This window comes from Rhinolophus sinicus, chromosome 4, assembly GCF_057876585.1.
Source record: "Rhinolophus sinicus isolate RSI-liver-muscle chromosome 4, RSI-T2T, whole genome shotgun sequence".
Taxonomy (NCBI): Eukaryota; Metazoa; Chordata; class Mammalia; order Chiroptera; family Rhinolophidae; genus Rhinolophus; species Rhinolophus sinicus.
Genome location: NC_142504.1, coordinates 71,983,501 through 72,010,840, shown reverse-complemented (window position 1 = coordinate 72,010,840; position 27,340 = coordinate 71,983,501). Strand labels below are relative to the sequence as shown.

At 34.1% G+C, this 27,340-nt stretch overlaps 1 protein-coding gene across 8 annotated transcripts in view; it reads right to left on the bottom strand.

Moving 5' to 3' along the window:
* The window catches only part of DLGAP1 (DLG associated protein 1), an 855,894-nt gene that overhangs the window by 731,394 nt on the left and 97,160 nt on the right, over positions 1-27,340 (bottom strand). Inside the window, exon 1 of one of the 8 annotated variants that reach the window (XM_074340268.2) lies at positions 7,766-7,880. The exons of the other annotated variants lie outside the window; for them this stretch is intronic. The gene's annotated coding sequence lies outside the window, so the exon portion shown is untranslated. Of the gene's footprint in view, positions 1-7,765; positions 7,881-27,340 lie in introns of those variants that run through there. 8 annotated transcript variants of the gene reach the window in all.

The window sequence follows — 27,340 nt, the reverse complement described above, 5'->3', positions numbered from 1 at the left end:
TGATTCGTGTTTGTTAGGGACTAGATTGTGTCCCTCCCACCCACCTACTAAATTCTTGTTAAAACACTAATCCCCAATGTGATGGAATTTGTAGATGGGCCTTGTAGTTAGGTTTAGATGAAGTCACGAGGTTGGAAAAATCATGATAGAATTAATGCTTTATAAGAGAAACCAGAGCTTCCCCTCAAGATATCTGAGGACACAGCAGAAAGGTACCTATCTGCAGGCCAAGGGAGGGCCTTCACCAAGACCTGAATCTGCTGGCACCTTGATCTTAGACTTCTAACCTCCAGAACTGTGGTATATAAATGTCTTGTTGTTTAAGCCATCCACGGCATTTTGTTATAGCAGTCAGACTAAGACAATGCTTTTTAATATAAAACTATTTAAACCATGTAGAATACATTAATATACAGTGTGAAGCTAAGGATAAGTGATTTTTTCTTCCAAATTGGTAATCAGTGACACAGTATCTTTTGTTATATATTAAATTCTTAAATATATTTATCATATATCCATTTTTGAATATATTTGTTATATTTCAAATTTCAAGTTACTATTTTCTTCTAATATTACATTATACTTTTGCTAATGTAACATTCTTAATTATTGCTGATTTAAATTACATTAAATATCCAATATGACACTTAACCTATAAATCATCCCTGCTGTTTTTTAATATATTTTCATCATTTTGCTCACACATCTATTTTTCTGAATGAATTGTATAATATTTTTGTCAATTTCCCAAAATATCCCAAAGAAGTTCAGTTGGAAAGTTTATCAAACATGAATTTGGAAAGAAGATACATCTTTATAAAATTTGCTTTTCCCATCTAAGAATATATTATGTCTATTCAACATTTTAAGTCTATTTCATATCTCTCAGTTAAAATGTTATAGCTTTCTTTGTAATGTATATTCCTCATGAAAATTATTCCAATGAATTATAAAAATTATTGTGAATAAAATTTCATTTTTTCCATTATAGTTTCTTCTTTTTTCTTTTCCCCCCTTCCTTCCTTCTTTCCCTACTCCCTCCTTCTCTTCTTCTCTCTTTCTCTCTCTTTATTTCCCTTTAAGTAAATTTAATTGTACTATAACATATAGAAAATAAGAAACCATAATTATTCACTATACTGAATATTTTAAATTAAACACACCCTTGAAACCAGTATCCAGATCAAGAAGCAGAGCATTACCAATTATGCCCCTTCCCAGTGTCCACTCCGCACCCAATAGAGTCACAATAATCTCACTTATAAGGCCATATACTAGTTTTGCCTATTTATTAAACTTATGTAAATGGAATCATACAGTTTGAATATTTTTTGGTCTGTCCTCTATGATGTTATGATTTATAATGTTAAAAAAGAGACGTCAGGTCCAAAATGGAGTCACTTGTGCTAAGCCCAAGTCACCAAACTGAGACTTAAAATCAAACCTAATTACAGTTTCAGTTTCTCCCAGGAATGTAATCTTAATCAGTCGGTGTGGAATTTCCTGGTCAGCACTAGTGAGGTTGCCCTTAAGGAAGATGACCTTGTCTGAAACAATTTGCTTTCTTAGTCCCTCCTCCTTTCTGCCTATAAAAGTATTCACTTTCTACAGCTCCTTCGAGCTCCTTTCTATTTACCATATGGGATGCAGCCTGATTCATGAATCACTGAATGAATAAAGCCAATTAAATTTTTAAATTTACTCAGTTGAATTTTGTTTTTTAACAGTAATAAGAAATATATATTTGATTTTCCTTTTGTTCCTGGCACAGAGTTCCTAAAACTTTTGTAATTTCCTAAGCAATAAGAGCAATGGGACAATGTTTTGTTATAATATTTAGTCTTTTATCCTCAAATAGCTCCAGTACGTGAACTATAGCTCCAGAGTGATGATGGTGAAATGTGTGTCTTATTATTCATAACAAGCCCCTTTCAATCACATCTGAGTTTTTGTTACTGAGGTGACTTTCTGAAAGCCTCTAAGGATAGAGGCTGGTTGCAAGGGGTACCATCCACTTCATTAGCAGTGGAACTTTCAGCCCCATACTCTGACCTCCAGGGGGAGAAGAGGGCCTGGAAGTTGAATCAGTCACCAATGGCCAATGATTTCATCAGTGATGCTTATGGAATGAAGCCTCCATAAAACCCCAAAAAGACTGGGTTCAGAGAGCTTCCAGGCTGGTAAACAAGAACCCATCCACATGCTGGGAGGGTGGTATACCCTAACCTCCACGTGGACAGAAGCTTCTATGCTCAGGACCCTTCGAATCTGGCCTTACATACCTCTCATCTGGCTATTCATTCAAACCTTTTAATATCCTTTGTCATAAAGTGATAATCTAGTAAGTAACCTGTTGTGCTAAATTCTCTGAGCCACCCTGTCAAATTAATCAAACCCAAGGAGGGGGTCATGCAAACCTTCAATTTACAGACTGTTTGCCAGAAACACAGGTAAAAACCTAGACTTGTAATTGGCATCTGAAGGAGAGGAGGACAGTCTTGTGGGATAGAGCCCTTAACCTAAGGGCTAATGCCATCTCCTGGTAGACAGTATAAGAATTGAGTAAAATTGTAGGACACCCAGCTGGAATCTGGAGAATCTGAGAATTGCTTGTTGTGGGAAAACCTCAACATACTTGAAGTACTCAGAATAGTAGTATTAATACAATGTTAAGTATTGAGAGTTAGTGAGTAAAGAAAACAAAGCATTTTTTGACACCTGTTTCACTCAGCAGTATGAGTATGCAAAATTTGTCCAGTTTGTTTGTTTATCCTTACTGCTATATGCTATGATTGTACCATAATATATTTATCTTCAAACAGAATACAATATCGTATTAAGAAAATAATGCATACAAACAAGTGGGATTTATTCTAGAAATGCTAGGTTGGTTCATATTAGGAAACCTGTTAGTATCAAATGCCATATAGTAATCTCCATATATAACAATATTTCAACATTCGTTCATTATAAAAACACTCAAGAAAACAAGAGAGATGGACACTTTCTTAACATAAAAAAAAAAAAAAAAAGTTTATATTCCTCAATCTCAAAACCAGTTTCTTACTTAATGGAAAAATACCAGAAGCATTTCTACTCAGATAAGGAATGGGGGAGGATGCCCAGTATCTCCATTATTGTTCACTATTGTACTGAAAGTGTTACCAAATGCAATTAGAGGTATCAAAATAAATCACTTAGAGGTATAAGAATTGGTAAAGAAGAGGTCAAACAATTTCTACTTATAGATGACGTGATATCTGGAAAATGCTAAAGAATTGATAACAGTATTACCTCAAATAATAAAATAATTTAATAAGGCAAAACAATATGAACCAATATTCAGAAATTAATAGTTTTCATATACATTCCATTACAAATAAGTAACATAACCACTGAAGGGAATGGGAAAGAATAGATCTAAGCAACTTTCAGAAACAGTAATATGATTGCGTATTCTAAAGCTAAAGACAAAAAGAACTTTGCGCATATATAGTATTCTAGTTAAAGAGATGGTTTTCCACAGATGTATGAAATTGCAGTTGTGAAACTACTTTACCTGTATTTTCAGATTGAGTAAATAATTAATATATTTATGATAATGAGAGTGAGGTTTCTCAATGTTAAAAAGAGGAGTTATTAATAATAGATGAGATTTGACTGGAATGAAACATGTGATGTTGGACTGGAATCAGATATATCAATATGAATTCATGATTGTGTCTATATGTGTGTGTATCCACAAATAAATATAAAACAGTTGTAGATTGTGTATGTGTGTTTGTATATATACATATATGTCCTAGTTCCTAGTTCTGTCAGGTAAGAGAGGACCTAAAAGCAATGGCAGAAGATCAATGAGCACACCTGAAATCCAGATATTGGTTTCCAAATACTCTTCTTCAATAAAATGAACCAAAATCTTTGTAGAAACCATCAACTTCAGGAATGATGCAGAGATAAGCATGATGAGAGAATGAAGCAAGATGAGCCCACAAAGATCTTGTTGTGCCAGAAAGTAAGCAAGTGCTCAAAATGTGATGGCATGTCAAAAGGACAGAGATGCCAGCCTGTAGGGGCTCCCAATGGCCAAACCTAGGATAAAGTGAACAACAAACTAAATAACAATAATTAATTTCATCTCATGGTATAAAATATATATCCTTGATTCCGTACGAGTCAGCATTTGAATGCGTAAGGATGAAGTTCTTCCTTACAGTAGAATTCAATTAATAAATACAGAGGGAATGATGCAAATAGAAAATCACCATCTCGCAAACACCATAGTAATAATTGTTGCAGAAGCAAGAATCATTGATGGAGGTTAAAATTAGTAGGTAAAGGTCTATGAGAAAACAGAATATTTGCACAGTCTCAAACTGTCTCCCCGAAAGATATTTATTAACTATACAAGAAAATATGTAAATTATACTGGGGAACAGTTACAGACTCCACCTCTATCAAGTGTTCAAACTTAACATCACCAGGAATGAGATGCATCACTAACCTCTTAATATGATGCACTGAGGTCACATCTTCACTTCTAGGATATTCTTGCTAAAAATGAGTAATCTGAATTATATCATGAAGAAAAATCAGATAGACTCAAATTGAGGGGTATTCTGCAAATTAACTGGCTAGCACTTTTCCAAATATTAAGATCATGAAGAGGGACAAAGTCCAGGGAAGTTCCCCAAATCAAAAGCGAATAAAGAGACATGAAAACTGAATGCAATGCATGCGATGTAAAGCACAGAATAGGGAATATAGTCAATGGTATTGTAACAGCTATATATGATGTCAGCGGGGTAGCAGGTTGGGGGAGGGGTTATCACATTGTGAGAGGTGTAAGTGTCTAATCATTATGTTGTTTTGTACACCTGAAACTTAAATATAAAAAAATAAAAAATAAAAATAAAACATAGCTTGATATAACTGAAAAACAAAAATAAATGCAATACATGATCCTGAATTTGATCCTAAACGAAAAAAAAAGAAGAAGAAAAACATTCGTGGCACAATTTGCAAAATTTAAAGAAGGTTTATAGACTTTTTCAATATTAATTTCATGATTTTATAATTGTACCACAGTTATGTGAGATGCTGACATTCAGTGAAGATGGGTGATGGGATTATGGGAATGCTGTAATATTTTTATAAATGTTTTGCAATTCAACTTAGTTCAAAATGAAAGTTTAAAAACATTTTAAAAGCACCTAGAAAAAGAAGAGCAAACTAAATTCAAAGATAATAGACGAAAGGAATGAATAATAATGAGTACAAAAATCAACTGAGTTGAAAGAAGATATAATGGAAAAAACCAACTATGCCAAAAATTGTTTCCAGAAATGCTTAATAAAACTGATTAAGAAGAAAAATAAAATTTAGCACTACCATATTAAAATGAGGGCATCTCTACAGTAAATAAAGTCTAAGAAAAAATTTATGACAGTAACATGTAAAACAGACAGTCAAGAAGCACATCCACACATATATTGTCACCTGATTTATAACAAAGATGCCATCTCAATGACAGGGGGAAACAATGAATTGGGTTTTTTGAATAAAGGATGCTTGATAAATGAAAAATGCTTGTGAAAAAAATAATAAATCTTGATCACTTACACCGTATCCAAAACATTAAACATTAAAATAATGTCAGATGGATTATAGACTAACATGAAAGGTGAACAAGATAACTTCTAGGAAAATAGCTAAAATCACAAAACCCAATAATTCCTAGTGTTGGTAAAGATATGGTGAAAGCAGAATTCATATGTGACTGGCCCAAGTGTAAATTGGTTCAATAACTTTGGAAGACGGTGTGGCTAAAGCTGAACAGATGCATAGCCTTTCACCAATAAATCCACTTCTAAGTATATAATCAAGGGAATAGTATGTGTGTGCACCAAAAGATGTGCAGCGAATCTTCATAGTTGTTTTACTCATGAAAGCCAAAACCCAGCAAGAAGGCAAATGTTTATCAATAACAGAAGAGATGAACAAATGATGCTATATTTATAAAATTGTTCTACAGACATAAAGAAGATCAAACTATTGTTGCCTAAAACATGGATCAATCCCACAGAGATAATAGGGAATAAAAAAAATATCAAGAGAGCAAAGTTATTGTATCATTCCATTAATACAGATTAAAAATCTGATAACACTAATTTATAGTAGAAAAGTGCATTTATAGTGATTATGTTAGGGGTCATTAGGAGGTATGACAAAGGAGTTCTTTGGGCTGGTGATAATATTCTGTATCTTTATATTATTGGGGGTTATACAGGTGTATTCACCCATCATTTTACCAATCTTTACACTTAAGATTTATGGACTTTACTGTATGTAGGTTATAATTCAGTGGAAATTAAGAGCAAAAACATTTTTTGAATGAACCCTTCTGTCACGGTTTCATAGTTTAAATATGCCCCATTATCAGACAAGTTTCCAAAGGATGCAATTAAAACCAAGTATTAATATCTGAGAATACATGTCTCCATAAAATTATAGAAGAAAAAGAACTGTTTTTATTCTCCTTTGCTGAAAATGGATGCTTTATCTGTCTGTTTATTACTTTGTAGAACAAGTAAAGATAATATTCTGGCTTTTAGTATAAATGCTGATTATTCCATCTGTTCAGTGTTTCTTTCTTCTCAAAAAATAGGAGAAAATGTTATCTCCTAATATGATGCATGTATATGTATATGTATATGTATATGTATATGTATATGTATATGTATATGTATATGTATATGTATATGTATATATACATGTATAACAACTCCTTTCCTTAAGGATGTCACATTCTGTTGTGGGACACATGGAGTTATAATACAACTAAATCTATAGTCAACATGTGAAATGTGAGTACTAGCCTCACAAGTACTGATTTCTACTAATAGAATGCTTGATTTCAGGATCTCTCTTAGCCATCATACCAACTAAAGGGCTTATAATACAATGTTTTGAACATGGCTGGATATTAATATATTGTTTTCCAAAATCCCATAAGGTAACGCCCTTAAAGACAAAAAGAAAAAGTTCAATTATGATCGAAGTCTCTTAAGAAAAAACCAGGAAATACATATACATTCAATTTTAATAAGCAAAATAAAAAATAAGTTAAATCTGGCAGTTAGGATATGTTCCAATTACCCAGAGAATTTACTTATTTATCACCCTTCTGTTCAACACTTTCATCAGGTAAATGAAGCATTATTGTGCATATACATTTATAGATCCAGAAAAAAAAAAAAAAAAAAAAAAAAAAACACACGAAAAAACGAGAAGCTGTAATAGGACCATTTGGATAATCATATTTCCCCTAGAACTTAAATAGAGCTTCTTAAAATACAAATATTTTTTTCCGTTATACTTTAGAGGTTCTCTTTTGACTTTTGTTCTACTGAAGTCACAGAATATAAATAGTTTCTCAGTTCCTCTGAATTTAACTCTTCCTACTGCCATTACCAATGTTTCCATTTGTAAGTTGGAGCTAATTACTTAACTATTATTAGAACCCAGATTGCGACATGTTATTGTCTTACTAATTAATCTCTCCAGGAGACTTTGGAATTAATATAGGCCATTTTGCAAAAACAATGACCACTAAAATCATGGCCCTGATACACAGTGAGGTGAGCATACTCAAATATGGTCCATTGCTTTAGAAATTTAGCAAAAGATGGAGAGATTAACCAAAATAACCTGCAGAAAAGCATAAAGACTATATCAGTTCAAAGCTATAAGAAAATGCTACCTTAGCAGACAGTCTTCTGCCTTTATGATTCTCTCCAACAATGATGTGAACACCACAGAAAGGAATATTAAAGAATTACATAATCCTGTCTTCAACCAATTGTTAGCTTGTTTGCTGTAGATTCAAGCGCTGCCACAGGCTTCTAATGGCTGGCAACTCACACTGTGGAAAATGTCAGTGGGCTTTGCTACTCTACTAGCTGTGCTCCACAGAGCAGAAAATTAAGCCTGACATATTTGGGGAGGAGTTTTTTGGTTTGTAAGAATTTACAAAAATAGCCACACTTATTTATTCCAGAGTCACATTTGTAAGTTCTTAGGAGCTCCGAGATAAATAATTTAATTACACATGCTAAAATTTTATATCATTCTGACTCAAAATCTACCTAATAGACTTCTCTTTCTAACTTTAAAATATACATATATGCACAGCGCAATAAGATATTTTTAAATCTATAGCTCTTGAAAATAAACTGAAAAAAAATCAATACATAAAATCATGTGTTTCTGCTTCAGTTTATTTTGATTCCTTTGAATAAAGACAGGTCTGAATAAGTAATCATTTATCAAAATATTAGAGTTTCATCATGAATAAGCTAGATTCAATGTACAAATGTAATTATTAATTTAAATCATGTTTAGGCTATACTAGGCTCAAATTTATTTTATTTTATACATTTTGTTTGCACTATGTTAAGATTTAAAACTCTGTACTCTTCTTTAGTAAGGGCTTCATTTTGGTATACAAGTATTTGAAACATGTAAGTGATTTTTTTCTTTCTGTTATAAGCAATAACAAGAATCACATTTCACAGATTTGTGTGCTCACAATTTACAAATCTGTTAAAAAAAACCTATGAGGCACTAAAATGTGACCAACAATAAGATCATCATTGAAGAAAAATATTCATAGTGCTTTTCTAGAAAAGTTTGCACAACTTTTGCAATAACATCAAACCCCTTATTTAATCTCTCAGGTATTTGCCAACTTCATCAAAACAAGAACAGACCTCTCTATCTCTAGCCATATTTCTTTCTTATCTGACTTTGATGGTTCTCTCATGCAATCTAAAGGGAAGAATTGCATCCAGTTTCTAGATTCTATCACAATATGACAGACACATTTTATTATACATGCCTAGAATCCCAGCCTTCAGAGAAAAATGCTCCCAAAACTCTCCTTTCCCCCAACACATTACTCCTCATATGTATGTAAAGTTAGTACATTCATCACTACCGCTTTCTCTTACCATGGATTGAAAAGTCATCCTCTCAGCCTTTTGAAAGGCCTGTTGATCAAGCTAATGACATTTACTTAGCACGTGCTAATTGTAAGTCACTGTTCTGTTGCTCTGAGGGATACACATGCACATAGGAAACTAGAGGCTTTACTTAAACAAAGATAAATGTCCTGTGATTCCTGTTTGTTTTATAAAGTAGCCTCTGATGCCTGGAATTTCCTTCATCTCCTAGGAGTCACATAATCTCCTATTCACTTGGCCACACACCTTAATACATCTTGTCTTTTCCATCAAGTTTTCATTTGAGTTAAGAAAAGCCAACATTTTCCTCCTCCAATAACCACTACCCAGAATTCTGTACACTCTTGACTTTTGTCCTTAAAACAGTCATGAACAGTATTTTATGGAAATGTGTAATCTTTTATTCTTATTTGACTTAATATTTATCAGTGATCCTCTGTATGTGACTCTCCATTACTTTTGTATGTGTGGCTCTAAATTCTTAGAGAAGAGGGACTACTTGTGACTTTTTGAGCCTTCACTATGGTTAAACACTAACGTCCTCTGTGATATGACAATTATCATATTGTAGATGCTCCTTCGTTAACTCCTGAAAAGTCTTTTGGCATGCAGAATTGAATGTCAAAAAGCTATACATCAAGTACAGTGTCCAGAAAGCAAGTATTCGGGTAACAAGTCTAGCTCTTAGAAAACTCTCCTGCTTTAAATTATTATGTCAAGAGTTCATAGCATTTAAAATACAAATCACCACACACTGAAGTTTCTGGTATTGAACTGTTCACTTTCTGCCTTCAGAATACTGGGCTACTTATCTCATGCTTTGTTTGTTTTATCTTGTTCTTCCTTTCTCTGTAGGTCCCAGGGGATAGGTACACTCAATAATGGCATCCCGCTGAGCATGAGGCAGCAAGTCAGGATACATTGTGGACCGCCCTTCCCCAGCTGACATGATTCAAATGACCTGAAATGGCAACATCTGTTCAGTCAAGTTATTACAAGCAGCTTCAAGAGGGAGCCCCACACTGAGGAAAACAACCACAGCACAGCCTCCTTCTGGTCCCCACAAGGCTGCAGCCGGGATTGACACTTTTCAGATCTTGCTTTCTCCATCGCAAGATTATTTCCTCTTCAATATAAAAAACTCTCTGCAGCCTTTTGCTTCCGGTTAATGTTTTTTTATGGTAAACAAATTTAGATTAGAGGAAACATTATTTTCAGAATAAGAATGAAAAGCATTTTACATCTAAAAACGTAGAAATCTTGAACCTCTATATTTTAAACATATAGTTAAATATATAATATATACAAAAATAATATGCATAATATATTATTTATATATAATATATATTACTTTTGTATATATTAATGTACATATATTGAACTATATATTTTTTTCTAAACTGTTTTTCAAAATTTTTTTTTTATCCTGTAGGTTAGTATTGGGCTCATCGGTATTAAGCTTGCATCAACTTGTAGGCACTTTGAAGTTAAATAATCTCTGTCCCTTTGACAAATAAAATCTATAGATTAAAACAATACAAGAACCCAAAGGTACAATTCCTAGGTTGCTGCCATCACATTTCACCCTAGGGGATGAGTAGTTTTAGTACCCAAGTGTGTATGACTCAGATGAATCAGCTTTCAAGCAGAGGCATAATAAAAATGCGCACTGGCTATTGCTCCTACTGACGACCCGTACGGGGGCGGAAGTGCTCTGTGAAAAGCACAGCTCACTGTCCTTCATGGCACAGATTGAGAAGATCTCCACATCTCCATATCTACTAAGCACAATCTTCTTTTAAACAAACATCAGATCTATATATACACGTCACAGAAGCTGTTCAATATTTTAAAATATGGGCAGGGTTTTAACAATCCTCAAGCTGGAGGTACAGGTAAGCTCCGACTTTTCTGCAATTAATCTCGTCTTAAAAAGAAATCTCTCCCTATGCACACATCAGAATAGCTAAAATAAAAAAGAGTGAAAACACAAAATGCTGGTCAGGATGTGGAGAACCTGGGTCATTCATACATTGCTGGTGGAAATGTGCAATTGTACAGCCATTCTAGCAAACATGTTGGTAGCATCTTATACAACTAAACATGCAAATAACATACTATCCAGCAATTGCACTCTTGGGCATTTGTCCCTGATAAATGAAAACTTATGTTCACATAAAAACCTGTACACAATTGTTCAGAGCAACTTTCTTCATAATAGCCCCAAACTGGAAACAGTCCAGATATCCCTCAATAGGTAAATGCATACCATGGAATACCATTCAGCAATTAAAAGGAACTACCGTTTCCCCCAAAAATAAGACCTAGCTGGACCATCAGCTCTAATGAATCTTTTGGAGAAAAAATTAATATAAGACCTGATATTATATTATATTATATTATATTATACCCAGTCGTATAGTATAATAAAACCAGGTATTATATTATTATATTATATTTATTATAGTATAAGACCGTATATTAATTTTTGCTCCAAAAGACGCATTATACCTGATGGTATGGCTAGGTCTTATTTTCAGGGAAACATGGTAACTAGTGACAGGTATACTGCTTGGATGAATCTTAAGAGAATTATGTTGAGTGAAAAAGTCAGTTCCCAAAGGCTATATACTCTACGATTCCATTTGTATAACGTTCTTTTTTTTTTTTTTTTTACTTTTCTTTTTTTTTTAATGAAAGCTTATTGGAGTGACAATGCTTAGTAAAGTTACATAGGTTTCAACAAAATTATACAGGTAGAGAAAAGATTAGTTGTTGCCAGGGGTTAGGGATGAGGGATGCGTGGCTTTAAAGAGGTAGCATGTGGGAGTCACGTGGTTATGGAAACTTATGGATCTTGATTTCTTCTGGTGGTTACACAAATCTACATATGTGATAAAATTGCATAAATCACACACAAACACACACATACACATGAATGAATGTATAACTGCTAAAATCTTAATAACCTCTGAAGGGACACTGGGTTAAGGATACACAGGACTTCCCTGTACATTTTTGCAATTTCCTGTAAATCTATCATTTCAAAATAAAAAGTTACAAAAAGAAAGAGAAATCTTCTCTGAATCCTCCATACTCTTCTAGCTACTACTCTCTGCTTTCCCTTCTGCTCCCTTTATAGAAATCTTCTCAAGGGTTGTATGTGTTTGCTGTCTCTAACACTCCCACTACACAGCTGTTTCGAATCGGCCCCAATCACAGCTCTGATCCCTCCACCAGCTCCACCTAAAGTGCTCTTGTCAAGATCACCAATGGCATCCACATTCCTCAGTCTAGAGGTCTGTTGTTAATCTTCATTGCATATCTGTCATTCCTGACACAATGGCCACCTTTGATAGAAGCGATCACACTGGTCCTTAATACCTTCTTTACTTCATCAACTTTTCTAGTTTTCCTTTTCTCTCATGAGTGGCTCCTTCTCAGTCTCATTTGGAGCTTCCTCTTTATTTCTCAGAGACTTCTCTTCTCTGTCTACTAATTCTGTTGGTAAATCTACCCGGTCTGCCCAGTTTAAAAATTGTCTGTCCACTGACAACTCCCAAATTTATATCTCTAGTCCAGAACTCTTCTCTTAATGTCATGTTTGTATCCAACAGCCATTATAAATCTCTACATTGCAAATAGAGAACTAACAGGCAACTTAAACTTTACATGTGCCAAATTAAACACCTGATGAGCCACCAAATATACCCATTCCATTATTTTCCTATGTCCAAAATTGACAACTTTGTATTTCTTGTAACAAAAGCCAAAATATTGATGTCATGATTTTCTCCTCTCATTCTCTCATATATCATGTCAGAAAATACTGTTGGTTCTGCTTTCAAAATACATCCTGAATCTAAGCACTTCACACCACCTTCACTATTACCATCCTAATCTAGCTCATTATTATACTTGGCGTGGATTCTAGAAATAGTTTTCTATATGTCTACTCTGGCCATGCTCTCTACAGTATAGGTCTAGTGCAGAGACCTAAGTGATTTCTAAATCTTAAGTTATATCATGATATTGCTCTGCTCCAAAAGACCCTATATTTTCTGGACCTCATACCTTACTATTATCCCACTTGTTTGTTCTGTTTAGTCCACTGGCCTCCTTGCTCTTTCTAGACTATACCAAGTACATGCCACCAAGACTCTTCATTTCTTGTTCCCCCACAAAGATAACCCTCCCCCTTCCCAATTCAGGAACTCAAATGTCACCTTCTAAGATAGAGTCTTATTATTCTATACCTTACTGTTCTGCATAGGATTCACCACCCCCATCATAAATGATATACTATATACGACTATATATCTGACAATTAAGTTTGTGAACTTATCCTAGAAAAAGTGCTATATACCTCATTGCTGAATATCACTTTGGTCACTTTCAAAGTACTCCCCTTGGGAAGCTATGCACCAAAGCCAGCACTTAGTCCACCCTTTCAACCAATTTTGGAACTCTTTTTCTGGAATGGCCATCAGAGCTGTCATCGTATTACCCTTGATGTGTTGAATGGCATCAAAATATCTTCTTTTCAATATTTCCTTTATCTTTGGGAAAAGAAAGAAGTCATTTTGGGGGCCAGATAAGGTGAGTAGGGAGGGTGTTCCAATAGTTGTTTGTTTACTGGCTAAAAACTCCCTCACAGACAGTGCCATGTGAGCTGGTGCATTGTTGTGATGCAAGAGCCATGAATTATTGGTGAAAAGTTCAGGTCGTCTAACTTTTTCATGCAGCCTTTTCAGCACTTCCAAATAGTAAACTTGATTAACTGTTTGTCCAGTTGTTAAAAATTCATAATAAATGAGCTCTCTGATATCAGAAAAGGTTAGCAACATTGTTGCAACAAGTTCACGAACTTAATTGTCAGACCTCATATATGCTATACATATATATATCATACACAGAAGGTGCCAAAAAAATGTGTATGCATTTTAAGAAAAGAAGAAACTATTAAAATTTTAATACTCAATATATACCTATAACAAAAGATGACTACAAATCATGTATATACATTTTTGGCACCCCTGGTATATCATATATATATATATATATATATATATATATATGTACATATATATATATGTACATATATCATATATAGGATATGTATATATATATGTACATATATCATATATAGGATAAATGATACACATACCATTTATTCTTTATTATGTTTGGATTCCCATTAGAAAACAAACTTCATAGGATAAGAGTTTTTGTCTGCTTTTTTCTTTTTCCCTTTTGAATTACCAGTGTCTAAATCATGCCTGGAACATTTAAGACTCTCAATACATAACTGTGGTACAAATGAATTATTTACTCAAGCAATTATACAAGTAATTCTCTACTTCCAAGTAAAATGAGAGTTGGAGCATTGGAGTAGCATGTACTCTAAGAAAACCACAGAGAACCCTTCTACTCTATGACTGACATGTCTGCAAGAGCAGCAAATGTCACCTCATATGTCTGCCAGTCAGATGGCCAACTACATCACAGTCACAGCACCTTCCACTGAACAACAAACTGAGCCCCCGCCCCAGAGGGCAGGGCTCATCTGCTCCCTATTTCCAGGATTCCACAACCCCAGTGCACTAAGAAATGTAGATGGTAGGAGGCATGTGCCTATGCTTCTAGCTTTCTCTCATCCCATAGCATCTCAAGTTTAGCCAATACTTTGAGAGTTGGTATGTTATAAACATCATCTATATATGGGCTGGCCCAGGACTGGAGTTTTTAATTAAAAATTTGTCTTCTGTAAGCATCAGCTAGAATAACAGAAAGCATAACCTGTTCATTCAACAAATCTTTACAAAGGGCCTACTAGATTCAGGCACTTTTCTAGATACTCAGGATAAAATACAAAAAAGTAAAACAGGCAATATGCCTTTTTTATGAAGCTGATATTCTAGAGTTGGAGGAAAACAAACAAAATACAGGCCAACAAAAAAGTTAACAATATAATTTCAGATAATAATTGGTTCTGTGAAGACAATAGGGTGACAAATGACTGAAGAATCTCCTTTAAATTGGGTGATCATGTTATTATTCAATTTGAGCACAAATATGAAAAATTACAACAAACTCATCATGCAAGACCTGCAGGCAGAATTATTCTAAAAGAAGGAAAAGATGCAAAAAAGGCCTTCAGAGACGAGTGTGACATATTTGAGAAACAAATCATAAAGCCAGTATGTTTGCAGCATAGGGAATGGGAAGGAAAGTTACAGAAGATGAAGATGGAAAAGCAGGAACCTGATCAATCCTAGTGAGCTCAGGTAAGAAGTTTGGGTGTTTTTCCAGCTTTACTGAGGTATAATTGACAAATGACAATTGTGTATCTTTAAGATGTACAATGTGGTGATTGGATATATGAATATATTATAAAATGATTACAACAATCAAGCTGATCAGCACATTCATCATCTCACATAGTTCCCATTCTTGTGTGTGGTGATGAGAACACTTAGGATCTACTCTCCTTGCAACTTTCAAGAATACAATACAGTATTAACTATGGTCACCATACTATTCACTAGATTCCCAGAACTTACATACATCTTATAAGTGCAAGTTTGTACCCTTTGACCAACATCTCCCCACTTCTTCCACCCCCTAGCCCTTGTTAACTACTTTTCTACTCTTTGCTTCTATGAGTTCAACGTTTTTTAGGTTACATGTATATGTGAGAACATACAGTATTTGTCTTTCTGTGTCTAGCTTATTTCACTTAGCATAATGTCTCCCAGGTTCATCCATGTTGTCACAGAGAACAAGGTTTCTTTCTTTTTTAAGATTGAATAATATTCAGTCATTGTATAATGTAATATAATAATATTCATTGTAACAATATTATATATATATAGTAATATATAAGTTATATATATAACTTATATATTACTGACAGTAATATAGTAATATATAATAAGTTATATATATATATATATATATAAAACTTATTATATATTACTGACAGGCACATGTGTGGATTTGTGTAACCAACAGAACAATCAAAATCCAGAACTTCCCATAACCATATGGCTCCTTTGTGCTATCCCTTTAGAGCCACACATCCCTTATCCCTAACTCCTAGTAACCACTAATCTTGTCTCTACCTATATAATTTTGTTATTTCAAGAGTGTTATATAAATGGAATCATAAAGTATGTAATGTTTGGGTATTAACTTTTTGCACTCAGCATAATTCTCTTAAGGTCCATATAAGCTGTTGTGCCTTTCAGTATTTAGTTTTTTATTGCAACTACATTGCAGCATAATTTCTAAATGTTACTGGAATTAAATTAATATTAATATTAACCTAAAGTGGATTGTGGTAAATCAAGATGCATATTATAATTTCTACAGCAACCTCTGAGAAAAATAATACTAAAATGTAGTAAAGAAACCAACAAAGGAATTAATATGGCACACTAGAAAATATCTATTTAATACCCCAAAAGGTAGCATTAAGTAAGAGGAAGACAGGAACAGAAAAGACATGAGACATAGAGAAAAAGAAATTAAAAGATATAAATTCAACCATATCAATAATAACATTAAATATCACCGAATTAAATACTATGATCAAAAGATATAGAGTGTCCATCTGGAATTAAAAAAAAAACACGAACAAGATTGAACGATAGGCTGTCTAGTAAAGACACAGTTTGATTCAAAGCATGAATAGGATGAATGTGAAAGGATGGCAATAGATATGCATATAACATGCATATAGTAACCATTGAAGAGCTGGGGTGGCTGTACTAAGATCAGACCAAGCAGATATTGAGACAAAATTGTTAACTAGAGACAAAGAGGAACATTTCATAATGATGAAAGGGTCAATACAAAGGAGTATATAACAATTATAAATGTTTACACACCTAATGACAGAGCTTCAAAGTACACAAACCAAAAACTGACAGAGTCAAAATGAGAAACAGACAATTTGATGATAATAGTTGGAAACCTCAATACCCCATTCTCAATAATTGCTAGAACTAGACAGAAAATCAAGCTTTAGGAGACTTTGAACAATGTATCAACGAACTTGAAGTAACTGGCATTTACAGAATACGTCCCCTAACAATTGCAACATGCACATAATTCTCAAGTTCACATAGAATATGTTCCAAAATAGACTATACAAGGTCTGCCAATTAAGTTTGAGAATTCTTCTTAGAAAAAAGTGCTACAGACCTCATTGCTGAATATCACTACAGTCACCTTTGAAGTACTCCCCTTGGGAACCTACCGTGTTTTCCCGAAAATAAGACCGGGTCTTATATTAATTTTTGCTCTAAAAGATGCATTAGGTCATATTTTAGGAGATGTCTTATTTTTTCATGTACAAAAATCTACATTTATTCAAATATAGTCATGTCATCTTCTTCTGGAACATCGTCATAATGTACTAAATGCGTCCTTCTGTCTGACAATCTTAACTTATTTTTGGGGTAGGTCTTATTTTGGGGGAAACACTGTATGCACCAACTCCAGCACCTAGTCCACCCTTCAAAGCAATTTTGGAACTCTTTTTCTGGAATGGCCATCAGAGCTGTCATTGTATTATCCTTGATGTGCTGAATGTCATCAAAATGTTTTCCTTTCAGTATTTCCTTTACCTTCAAGTAAAGTAAGAAGTCACTGGGGGGCATATCAGGTGAGTAGGGAAGGTGTTCCAATACAGTTATTTGTTTACTGGCTAAAAACTCCCTTGCCGACAGTGCTGTGTGAGCTGGTGTATTGTCATGATGCAAGAGCCACAAATTGTTGGCAAAAAGTTCAGATCATTTTCATCTAACTTTTTCATGCAGCCTTTTCAGCACTCTCAAATAGTAAACTTCGTTAACTGTTTGTCCAGTGGTTAAAAATTCATAATGAATGATCCCTCTGATAATAAAAAAAAGGTTAGCAATATCGTTTTGACTCTTGATTTGGACTGATGGAACTTTTTTGGTCGTTAAGAATTGGCTGACTTTCATTTGCACATTGATGCTTTGTTTCAGGGTCAAATTGGTACACCCATGTTTCATCATTGTGATAACACAGCCTAAATCATCATCTTGCCTCAGCAAAAGGTCTTGGCAAACTTCAACTCTCCTTTGCTTTTGTTCATCAGTGAGCTGCTTCAGGACCATTGTTGCACATATCTTTCTCATGCTAAGATTTTCAGTTAAGATTTTCCTAACAGTTTCTCTATCGATGTTTACTTGGTTGGCTATGCTTCTCACAGTCAGCCAAAGATTTTGACATACAATTCAACAGATTTTTGCAATGTTTTCATCAGTTCTGTTGGTTACTGGCCATCCTGACCTCTCTTCATCAGTGACACATTCTCTCCCCTCGGAAAAACGTTTCATCTATTTGTACACTGTTGTTTTCTTCATGGCATTATTCCCATAATCTTGTACTAACATGTCCCTGATTTCACTTCCAGACTTGCCAAGTTTAACAAGAAATTTAATGTTTGTTCGTTGCTCTAATTCAAGCTCAGACATTCTCACGATGGCCCACAAAATCACGCAACAGCAATAATGAATAGCACTCAGCAAGACACCGCCACACAACGACACGAACACAACTGTGAGACACTGATATACCAAGGTTATAAAAGTTTACCAAGCTGTTTGTACAGTGCTGCCATGTCAGTGCACAGTAGCAAGTTCACGAATGTAATTGTCAGACCTCGTACGCTAGACTATAAAGTAATCTCGATACATTTAAAGGATAACAACTATACAGTGTGTTCTATGATCACAACAGAAAGAAATCTGAGAAATTTCCCAGTATTTGGAAGTTAAACAAAACACTTCTGAATAACCTATGGGTCAAAGAAGAAACAAAAAGGAAAATTAGACTATATTTTGAACAGAATGAAAACTAATGTATAACATACCAAAATTTATAGGATGCAGGCAAACCAAGGCTAAGAAGAAAATTTATACCTTTGCTCACCAGTATTATAAAAGAAGGACCTCAAATATGTACCCTAAGTTTCCACCTTAAAAATCGAGAAATGGAATAGCACACTAAACCCAGAGAGGAGATTCCATTATTATGAAAAACTCAGAAAAGGCAAATCTATAGAGACAGAAAGCAGATTAGTGGTTGCCTGGGACTTGGAAGTGGGAACAAGAATTGACTGCAAACAGCCTAAAAGGGCCTTTTTGAGGTGATGGGAAATGTCTAAAAACTGGATTGGAATGATGTACTATATAAATGTACTTAAAATCATTGAATTATACAACTAAAATGAATGAACTTAATTGTATGTAATTTATGCCTTAATAAAGCTATCAAGATACAAATAATCTAATTGGCAGTGGAAAAATATGCATATGTATATGTATAATTACCACACATAAATGAAATTTCATATTACTAAATTGAGCTATCCACTGCTTAGTATGAGCAGAGACTTAAAAATAAAAAAGAAATTTATTTAATTCTGCTCTTTATAATTTTATAGTCAATAAAACATCCTCTTCTAGTTTTATCCATTAAAAATGAAATATTTAAATAAACTATTTGGCTGTTGTCTTAGTTTTTGAAATTAAAATTTATGTGTAATACTAAGTAAAAACGTACATCTCCATTCCAACAATAAAATATGTGGGTAGCTTGGCAATTAGTCATAGACTTTTTAATAATATCAGTATAGATATGTATATATTGTCTCTCCTCTTTAGCAAGATATTCTGATTTTTCAAGTGGAATTTTATTAAGAGTTCAAGAAATCATGATAATTTTGGCCAGAGATCTATAAGCATATATATTGATATTGTCAAAAAGATTTACATATATATTAATCTGATATAGCTAGGAGCCACATTCAGTAATAAAACTTCTAGATCTTGATTCCATTGACCAAAGCTCTGATATACAATGGATTTATATCATCCTGAAACCTTCAAAAAGTCTATCTGGGTCCTAAATAATCAATAATCTTTTAGGATGTTTTTAGTTGTAAATAAATCTATGTTAAATCAAACTATTAAAAAGGGAAAAAATTAAACCATTTTAAGGGAGGCTGGGAAGTGGATTTTTCTTGGAAAATTCGGTTTCTGAGGAAAAAATCTTAATCCCTTTAGTATAAATTTATTCATTTTTAAATCTGATGGACAAGATCTAAAAAGAAGAAGTCGTGCATTCTTACATGCGGATTGTTTCTTGCAGGAAGTGAAAAATCTTAGATATTACCATGGTTTATGTTCCAAAGGCCAGAGTAGAGAAACACAGTACAGTATATCCAAGGTATTAAAGTTTCATGTGAAGAGGAAAACACAGCAAATAGGGAAGAAAATTATCTATATAGGACTGTTAAAGGACCAATGATGAAAAGAAGCTGAAAAACACTCGTGTAGATGATAATTGTAGAGATAATTTCAAAATAATTTATTTGGCTCTCACTGCCACTCCTTATTTTTTAAAATTCTCATGATAGATAAGAACCTATTGATTACGCTTACAAAAGTGAACTCTTTCTACCTCATAATATGAGATAATATTAAGAATACCAAAACGCTTTCCATACATATTTATAGAAGCTATATCCGAAAAGTCAATATTGTTTCTGATCTTTCATGCTACAAATCAAACACCATATAGACAGATAGCAAGTAATCTCATGGAAAAAAATGATTTTTTTGCTCTTTACTTTCATAATATGTAAATTCTATGTGATAATTGAGTATACTGCTCTGTGAGTGGGGGAGAGAATTATGTCCTGTTCTTAGCCTGCAGCTGCTGAACAAGAACAATGAGAACTGTGCTGACCCAGTACACTGGCACTTTCTTTGCTGACCTAAATTATCAAGGAATTGCTGCAAGACCATCAGGAAAGCTAATTTTAAACACAATTGCATCTAACACATAATATAGTTAGTTATTCAGAAATAGCAATGTAGATACATTAGAGGAACTGGCATAGTATAATTTCAGAAAAATTACTTAACATACTGCTTTTAAAACTATGTAAAAAAATAAACCAGTCAATGATTTGGTTCAATATTTTTATAGTAAAAAATATATCCATTATGATCACATTCCTAATTTTGCCCTCTTTAAATTGTTTTTACTTCATCTTACCAAGTAAACTAGATTTTACAATAAAAATTTCAAAACTTCCTAATTAAATGTATCTGCTTTTTCAGAAGTACTGCAAAATCACCTATTTCTTTACAAATTTAGCAATTCTACCAAATGTTATACAAAACACAAAAAAAGATTTATAGGGATGGAGGGAACACTCAAAAAGAGTAAATTAGCTTCTCCAGGAAACTTGTGTTTTTTTTAACAAAAGGGACTACTTTTGTGCTCACTTTGACAGCACATGTACTAAAAAAGGTACTACTTTAGTATTTAATTGGTTACATATTTTACTGAAAATGCTAAAAAACATAATGAATCTTATTTTGTCAACATATGTTTGTTTAAAGGACATAAACAATGTACTCATTTTAGTGATCTTTTAAACAAAAAGCAATACATGTATGGTATGACTACACTGGAGTAAATTCATAATTCTCAGAAGAAAAAACAATTTAAGATATACCCAAAATATACCCATTAAAACTATACCCAAAATATAGTTTTAATGATAGTTAATCAGAAGCAGCACATTGGTTAAATTTTCGCTCTGAAATTTTAAAGTTTTCTAATAAATCTTTCTCTCCTTCCCATTACGATTTTCTATTCGAATTTGCCCAATGATATTTAATTTGTATGGTTTAGATATGGTAAGGATTAATTTTATGTATCAACTTGGCTAGGCCACAGTACCCAGATATTTGGGCAAATATGCCTGGATGTTGTTGTCAAGGTATTTTTAGATGAGATCAACATAAAAACAGATTCTCCTCCAATCCTGTAGATGGGCCTCATCTAATCAGTTGAAAGCCTCAAGGAAAAGACTGACCTCCCCGCCAGGAAGAGGGAATTCTGCCAATATACCATCTTCAACTCAACTGCAACTTTAAGTCTTTCCTGGGTCTCTAGATTCTGTCCTGCCTAGCAGATTTTGGACTTGCCAGTCCCCATAATTATGAGACAAATTATTAAAAGAAATCAGATAGATAGATATTAGGTTGGTGCAAAAGTAATTGCGGTTTTTGCTAGATAGATAGATATAGATTATATCTATGGATTGCTAGACGTAGATTATATCTATATTCATCTATCTATCTATCTATCTATCTATCTATCTATCTATCTATCTATCTATCTATCTATCTATCTACCTACCTACCTATCTATCTATTCTATATCCTACTGGTTCTGTTTCTCTGGAGACCCCTGACTATCACAGACTTATAATGCTTTCTTAACTTTAAAGGTTGTATAATATACTGAAAGGTTTTTAATAGAGGAATTATTAGTAACTACCCCATGTAATGTTTTTTGAAATAAAGCTTATTAAAATTCATACTTCTCTGTAGATGGGGGAGAGAGGGGGAGAGAGAGGGAAAGACAGAGGGACAGAGAGAGGGAGAGGGAGAGAGAGAAGGGTGGAACAAGTGATATTTCCCCCATTCCCTCTATATTCCCTCTGTTTCTTCATTGCAAACAGTGAAGTAGAGACTGTGGATTAAAGTAGGTTAAAGATTACTACAGTTTTAAACAATACAACTGACCAGCATCCTACACTGCACCAGAGATACATAGCTATTTTTCTAAGGGAAGGAAACAGGTTCAAATAAAGGAAGACCGATCTCTAAGGTCACAAAATCATTTGATGGGAGAGCCAAAAATAGAACTGCCTCTCCCTATATCTGAGAGGTACTCTTCAGTTGGAATAACTCTTCCTAATTTTTATACATATAATGTGTGTACACAAATGTACACAGGCCTGTATGCATGTGTGTATTTCACTGAAAAATCAAATAATTTGTTCTACTTTATCTCTAGTGGACAAAAAGTCCCCAGTCTTATCTTCTGATTATAATTACCATCAAGAACTAGAATCATTAACCAATTCCTTAGTTACCCACAACTTTTATTTCTTTTTTTTCTAATTCAAATAATTTAACATTGTCTGTCTACACCTGAATTATGATATCTATCTAAGGGCACTGTTTTATTCTTTCTGCAATGATATTAAAATATCTACTGAACAACCAGCTACAATGTAGGAAACAGAAAAAAAAAAAAAAAAAAAAAAGCCTCACCTTGATTCCACAGTGAATGTTTGACAGAGATAGATAGTCCCAGGCTTTTGAAGAATAAACAGGGCTAGAATTTTGCCCAGAATGAAAGGGAATAAGCGTGTGTGGATGGAACTGGGGGATTGGCAAATGGGATTAAGGAAGAATTCTTAGAGGAAATAAAGCCTGGTATAACTGTTGCCTTAGTGAAAAATGGAAGAATAGTGCTCTAGGCGATGAAACTAAAGCAATTCAGTGACATGGACACACAAAGGACCAGGCAAGTGATGGAGCTGGAGCAGCCTTGAGTAGGGAGTGATATAGTTATGAATGCATTGTTGTAACAATTTTTGTTACAGGAGTGGATGCAGGAAGCATGATTGGAGTCCAGAAAGTGAATCAGTAGACCAGCACACTAGTCTAGATGAAAAAGGTGAAGGGAAGGACTTAAGTCTTAGAACAAAGATGGTAAGACTAGAGGGAGGGGATAGGTTTGAAAAACTAGGAGGTGAAATCAGCAGGAGCTACTGAGTATTTAGATTGTGGAGGGAGAAGAAGAGTGAAGAATGATCTAAAGATTTTAGCTGAGATAGAGAAGATTCAATAGAAAAACAGATCTGGGGGGCAGGGAAAAGTAGGAGGGAGACAATAACATCGTAATAATACAAAGTTCTGTAAAATACTCGAGGGGAGAGCTTCACTTATCTATTGCATATAGAGACCTGGAGCTCATGAAAGACGACAGGACGAAAATAGAAATTTGAAAATCAACAGTACACAAGTAGTTAAAACTATAATAATGAATGAGATGGCAAAGCACCATTTTTTAAATGGAGTTACTGTTCATTGAGTTTTCCTCTACCTATTCTTGCTTTAGGATGTAATGGCACCAACAACTAATTCCAGTCTCATGTCTTCCAAGAGAAAAATGAAGCAGAGCTCGGATTCTGATCTCCACTAGAGGAACCTGGATGGTAGAGTTGCTAGTGATCCTATGGAATGCAGGAAAAAAGATGGCTCTAAGTCCAAGCTTTTTATTTTTTATCCCCATTCTCTGTCTCTATTCCATAATTCCTGTTGTGTGTCTATTATGCATGTGTATTTTTTATCTTTTGCAAAAATAAGACACGCTTGTGATAGCCACATAAAACAATACAAACATATATGGAAACACTAATCAGCTCCCCTTCCATCTTCCGAATTCTATTTAATAACACATTATTCCCCAATAGTCAACCTAGTGTAATTTTTTTGGCCATAAATAACAACATAAAAAAAATATATAGTGTGCACGTGCACACACTCAACAAAAATGAAACAAAGTTTCAGGAAACCTCAGAGTTGGCATGAACAGTAGAAAAGAGTATTTGTTCCATTCATTAATTCAGAACCAATGTATTGTATTAGGTACATTGCTAGGTAGCAGAGATATAACTGTAGATAAAAACTGTCAATATTCTCAAGGAATTTATAATCTACCACGGGAAACAGACAAGTAAATAGGCAACTGCAATAAGCTTTGTTTAGTACAATGCATATGGCTAAATTCAGGGTGGGGGAAGGAGGCAGTTAAAGAGAGAAGTGTAAGAAAACTCCATTACCTCTACAGCACAAAAGCATGACACTAAGAAATCCTGCATTTAAACATCTTGGCTTTAACACTTGCTTTCTCTTCATTTATCCATAAAATAATTTTAGGGCAGATCACATGGCATGCATTTGTGATTTAAACAGACAGCCCTCTTTAACCCACAGAGACTGGGATGACTCAAACCCTACCTGCCTTCAAATGTCATTATGCTCTCCTACTCTGTTTCATCACTGCTCTAAGCTTTTTAAAATCACCCATATAACTTCTGGTTTTAATTATTAAGTCTTTAATCATTGTCTATTAATATTGGGCTTTGGGCATCTATGTCAGTTAGAAATAGAAAAAGCAGGAAGATGACAAATGCATGAGGCTTTCACACAGTAAATATTTTGGTATTTGAATTAGCCTGAGGCAAAGTGACGAAGCAGGCAAAGTCTGCTTTCTGAATACATCATCCCTTTTCTGTCCTCCTTTCAGCAAGCCCTCTCGGTGTTGTACTTCATACTGCCCCATGACCTTGACGGTCTAATTCTTGTCAAGGCACTGCTGTTTTAATTTCCTATTATGAAGGAGAACACAGGAATAAGTGTTAATTCTTAACCTGAAATAATACATCTCTCTAAAGATGTAATACAAAGACCAGGTTGCTGTTCTCAGTGATGCAATTTCAATGTACTTAATAAACAGAAAATGTTGCCTCTTTATTTTGTCGATGGTTTCTTTGGCTGTGCAGAAGCTTTTTAGTTTGATATATGCCATTCATTTATTTTAGCTTTTACTTCCCTTGCCTTTGGAGTCAAATTCATAAAATGATCTTTGAACCCAAGGTCCATAAGTTTAGTACCTATGTTTTCTTCTATGCAGTTTATTGTTTCAAGTCTTATGTTTAGGTCTTTGATCCATTTTGAGTTAATTTTGGTACATGGTGACAGATAGCAGTCTAGTTTCATTCTTTTGTATGTGGCTCTCCCAGTACCATTTACTGAAGAGGCCATCTTTTCTCCATTGTATGTTTTTGGCTTCTTTGTCAAAAATTATCTGTCCATATTTATGTGGGTTTAATTCTGGGTTCTCAATTCTATTCCATTGATCTGTGTGTCTGTTTTTCTGCCAATACTATACTGTTTTGATTATTGTTGCCCTTTGGTACAAGCTGAAATCAGGGAGTGTGATACCCTCAGCATTGTTCTTTTTTCTTAGGATTGCTTTGGCTATCCGAGGTCTTTTGTGGTTCCATATAAATCTGATGATTTTTTTGTTCTATTTTTTTAAAAAATTCCATTGGGATTTTGATGGGGATTGTATTAATTCTGTATATTGCTTTGGGTAATATGGCCATTTTAATTATGTTGATTCTTCCAATCCATGAACATGGAATGTCTTTCCATTTCTTTGTGTCTTTTCCAATTTCTTTTAAAAATTTCTTACAGTTTTCAGTGTATAGGTCTTTCACATCCTTGGTTAAGTTTATTCCTAGATATTTTAGTCTTTTTGTTGCAATTGCAAAAGGAATTTTTTTTTGTATTTCTTTTTCTGAGATTTCATTGTTAGTGTATAGGTATGCAGTTGAAATAGTACCAGTTGTGACAACAAGGACGGATCTTGACATTATTATGCTAAGTGAAATAAGTCAGACAGAAAAAGTTGAGAACCATATGATTTCACTGATATGTGGTATATAAAACTGAAAACAACAAAAGAACAAGACAAACAAATGAAGAAAAAAAAACCTCATAGACATAGACAATAGTTTAGTGGTTACCAGAGGGGAAGGGGGAAGGGGCGTGGTAGCTGAGGGTAAAGGGGATCAAATATATGGTGATGGAAGGAGAACTGACTCTGGGTGGTAAACACACAATGTGATATATAGATGATGTATTACAGAATTGTACACCTGAAATCTATGTAACTTTACTAACAATTGTCAGCCCAATAAACTTTAATTAAAAAAAAATAAAAAATAAATAGAAAATGTTATGAGATGAGGTGAGCATAGTCAACAGAAATACAATATGTGGTGTATTTCTTGGAGAGCTTAGGCTTGCTAGGTCACAGGCATCCACAATCAGATAGGAAATAGTTAATAAATATTAATATTGGCTTAATACACATATCATATAAGTAAATACAAACATTTATTAATCACTACTTCATTCATTCAAGAAGCATTTACCATTTGTCTGTCACTACTTGGCACTATGGAAGATGCTGGCCATGAAGAGCCAGCCTGTAAAGGGTTCAGTTGAATGATTCCATGGTACTGATAATTTGCTTAGGGAATGAGTTCAAAATATCATACGCTGAGATACACATAGGGCATAAATAGGACTAGAAGACTGTCATCTACCCCAGATTGGATGTAGTTAGTGGTGGAGGGCGGCGTGGGGTGGGTATGCGTGCCAACATGCAAAGCTGAGTCTTAAAGAAATGGGAATTGAGGCTATGGTGGGGGAAAGCAGAATGAAACATCATTTGAAAAGGTACATGTCGCATCCTGCACGATGAGGGCTGTGGGGAGGGAGGAGGGCGGTGCAAGATTAAGAAAAGACAGTAGCCATGAATAGAGTTAA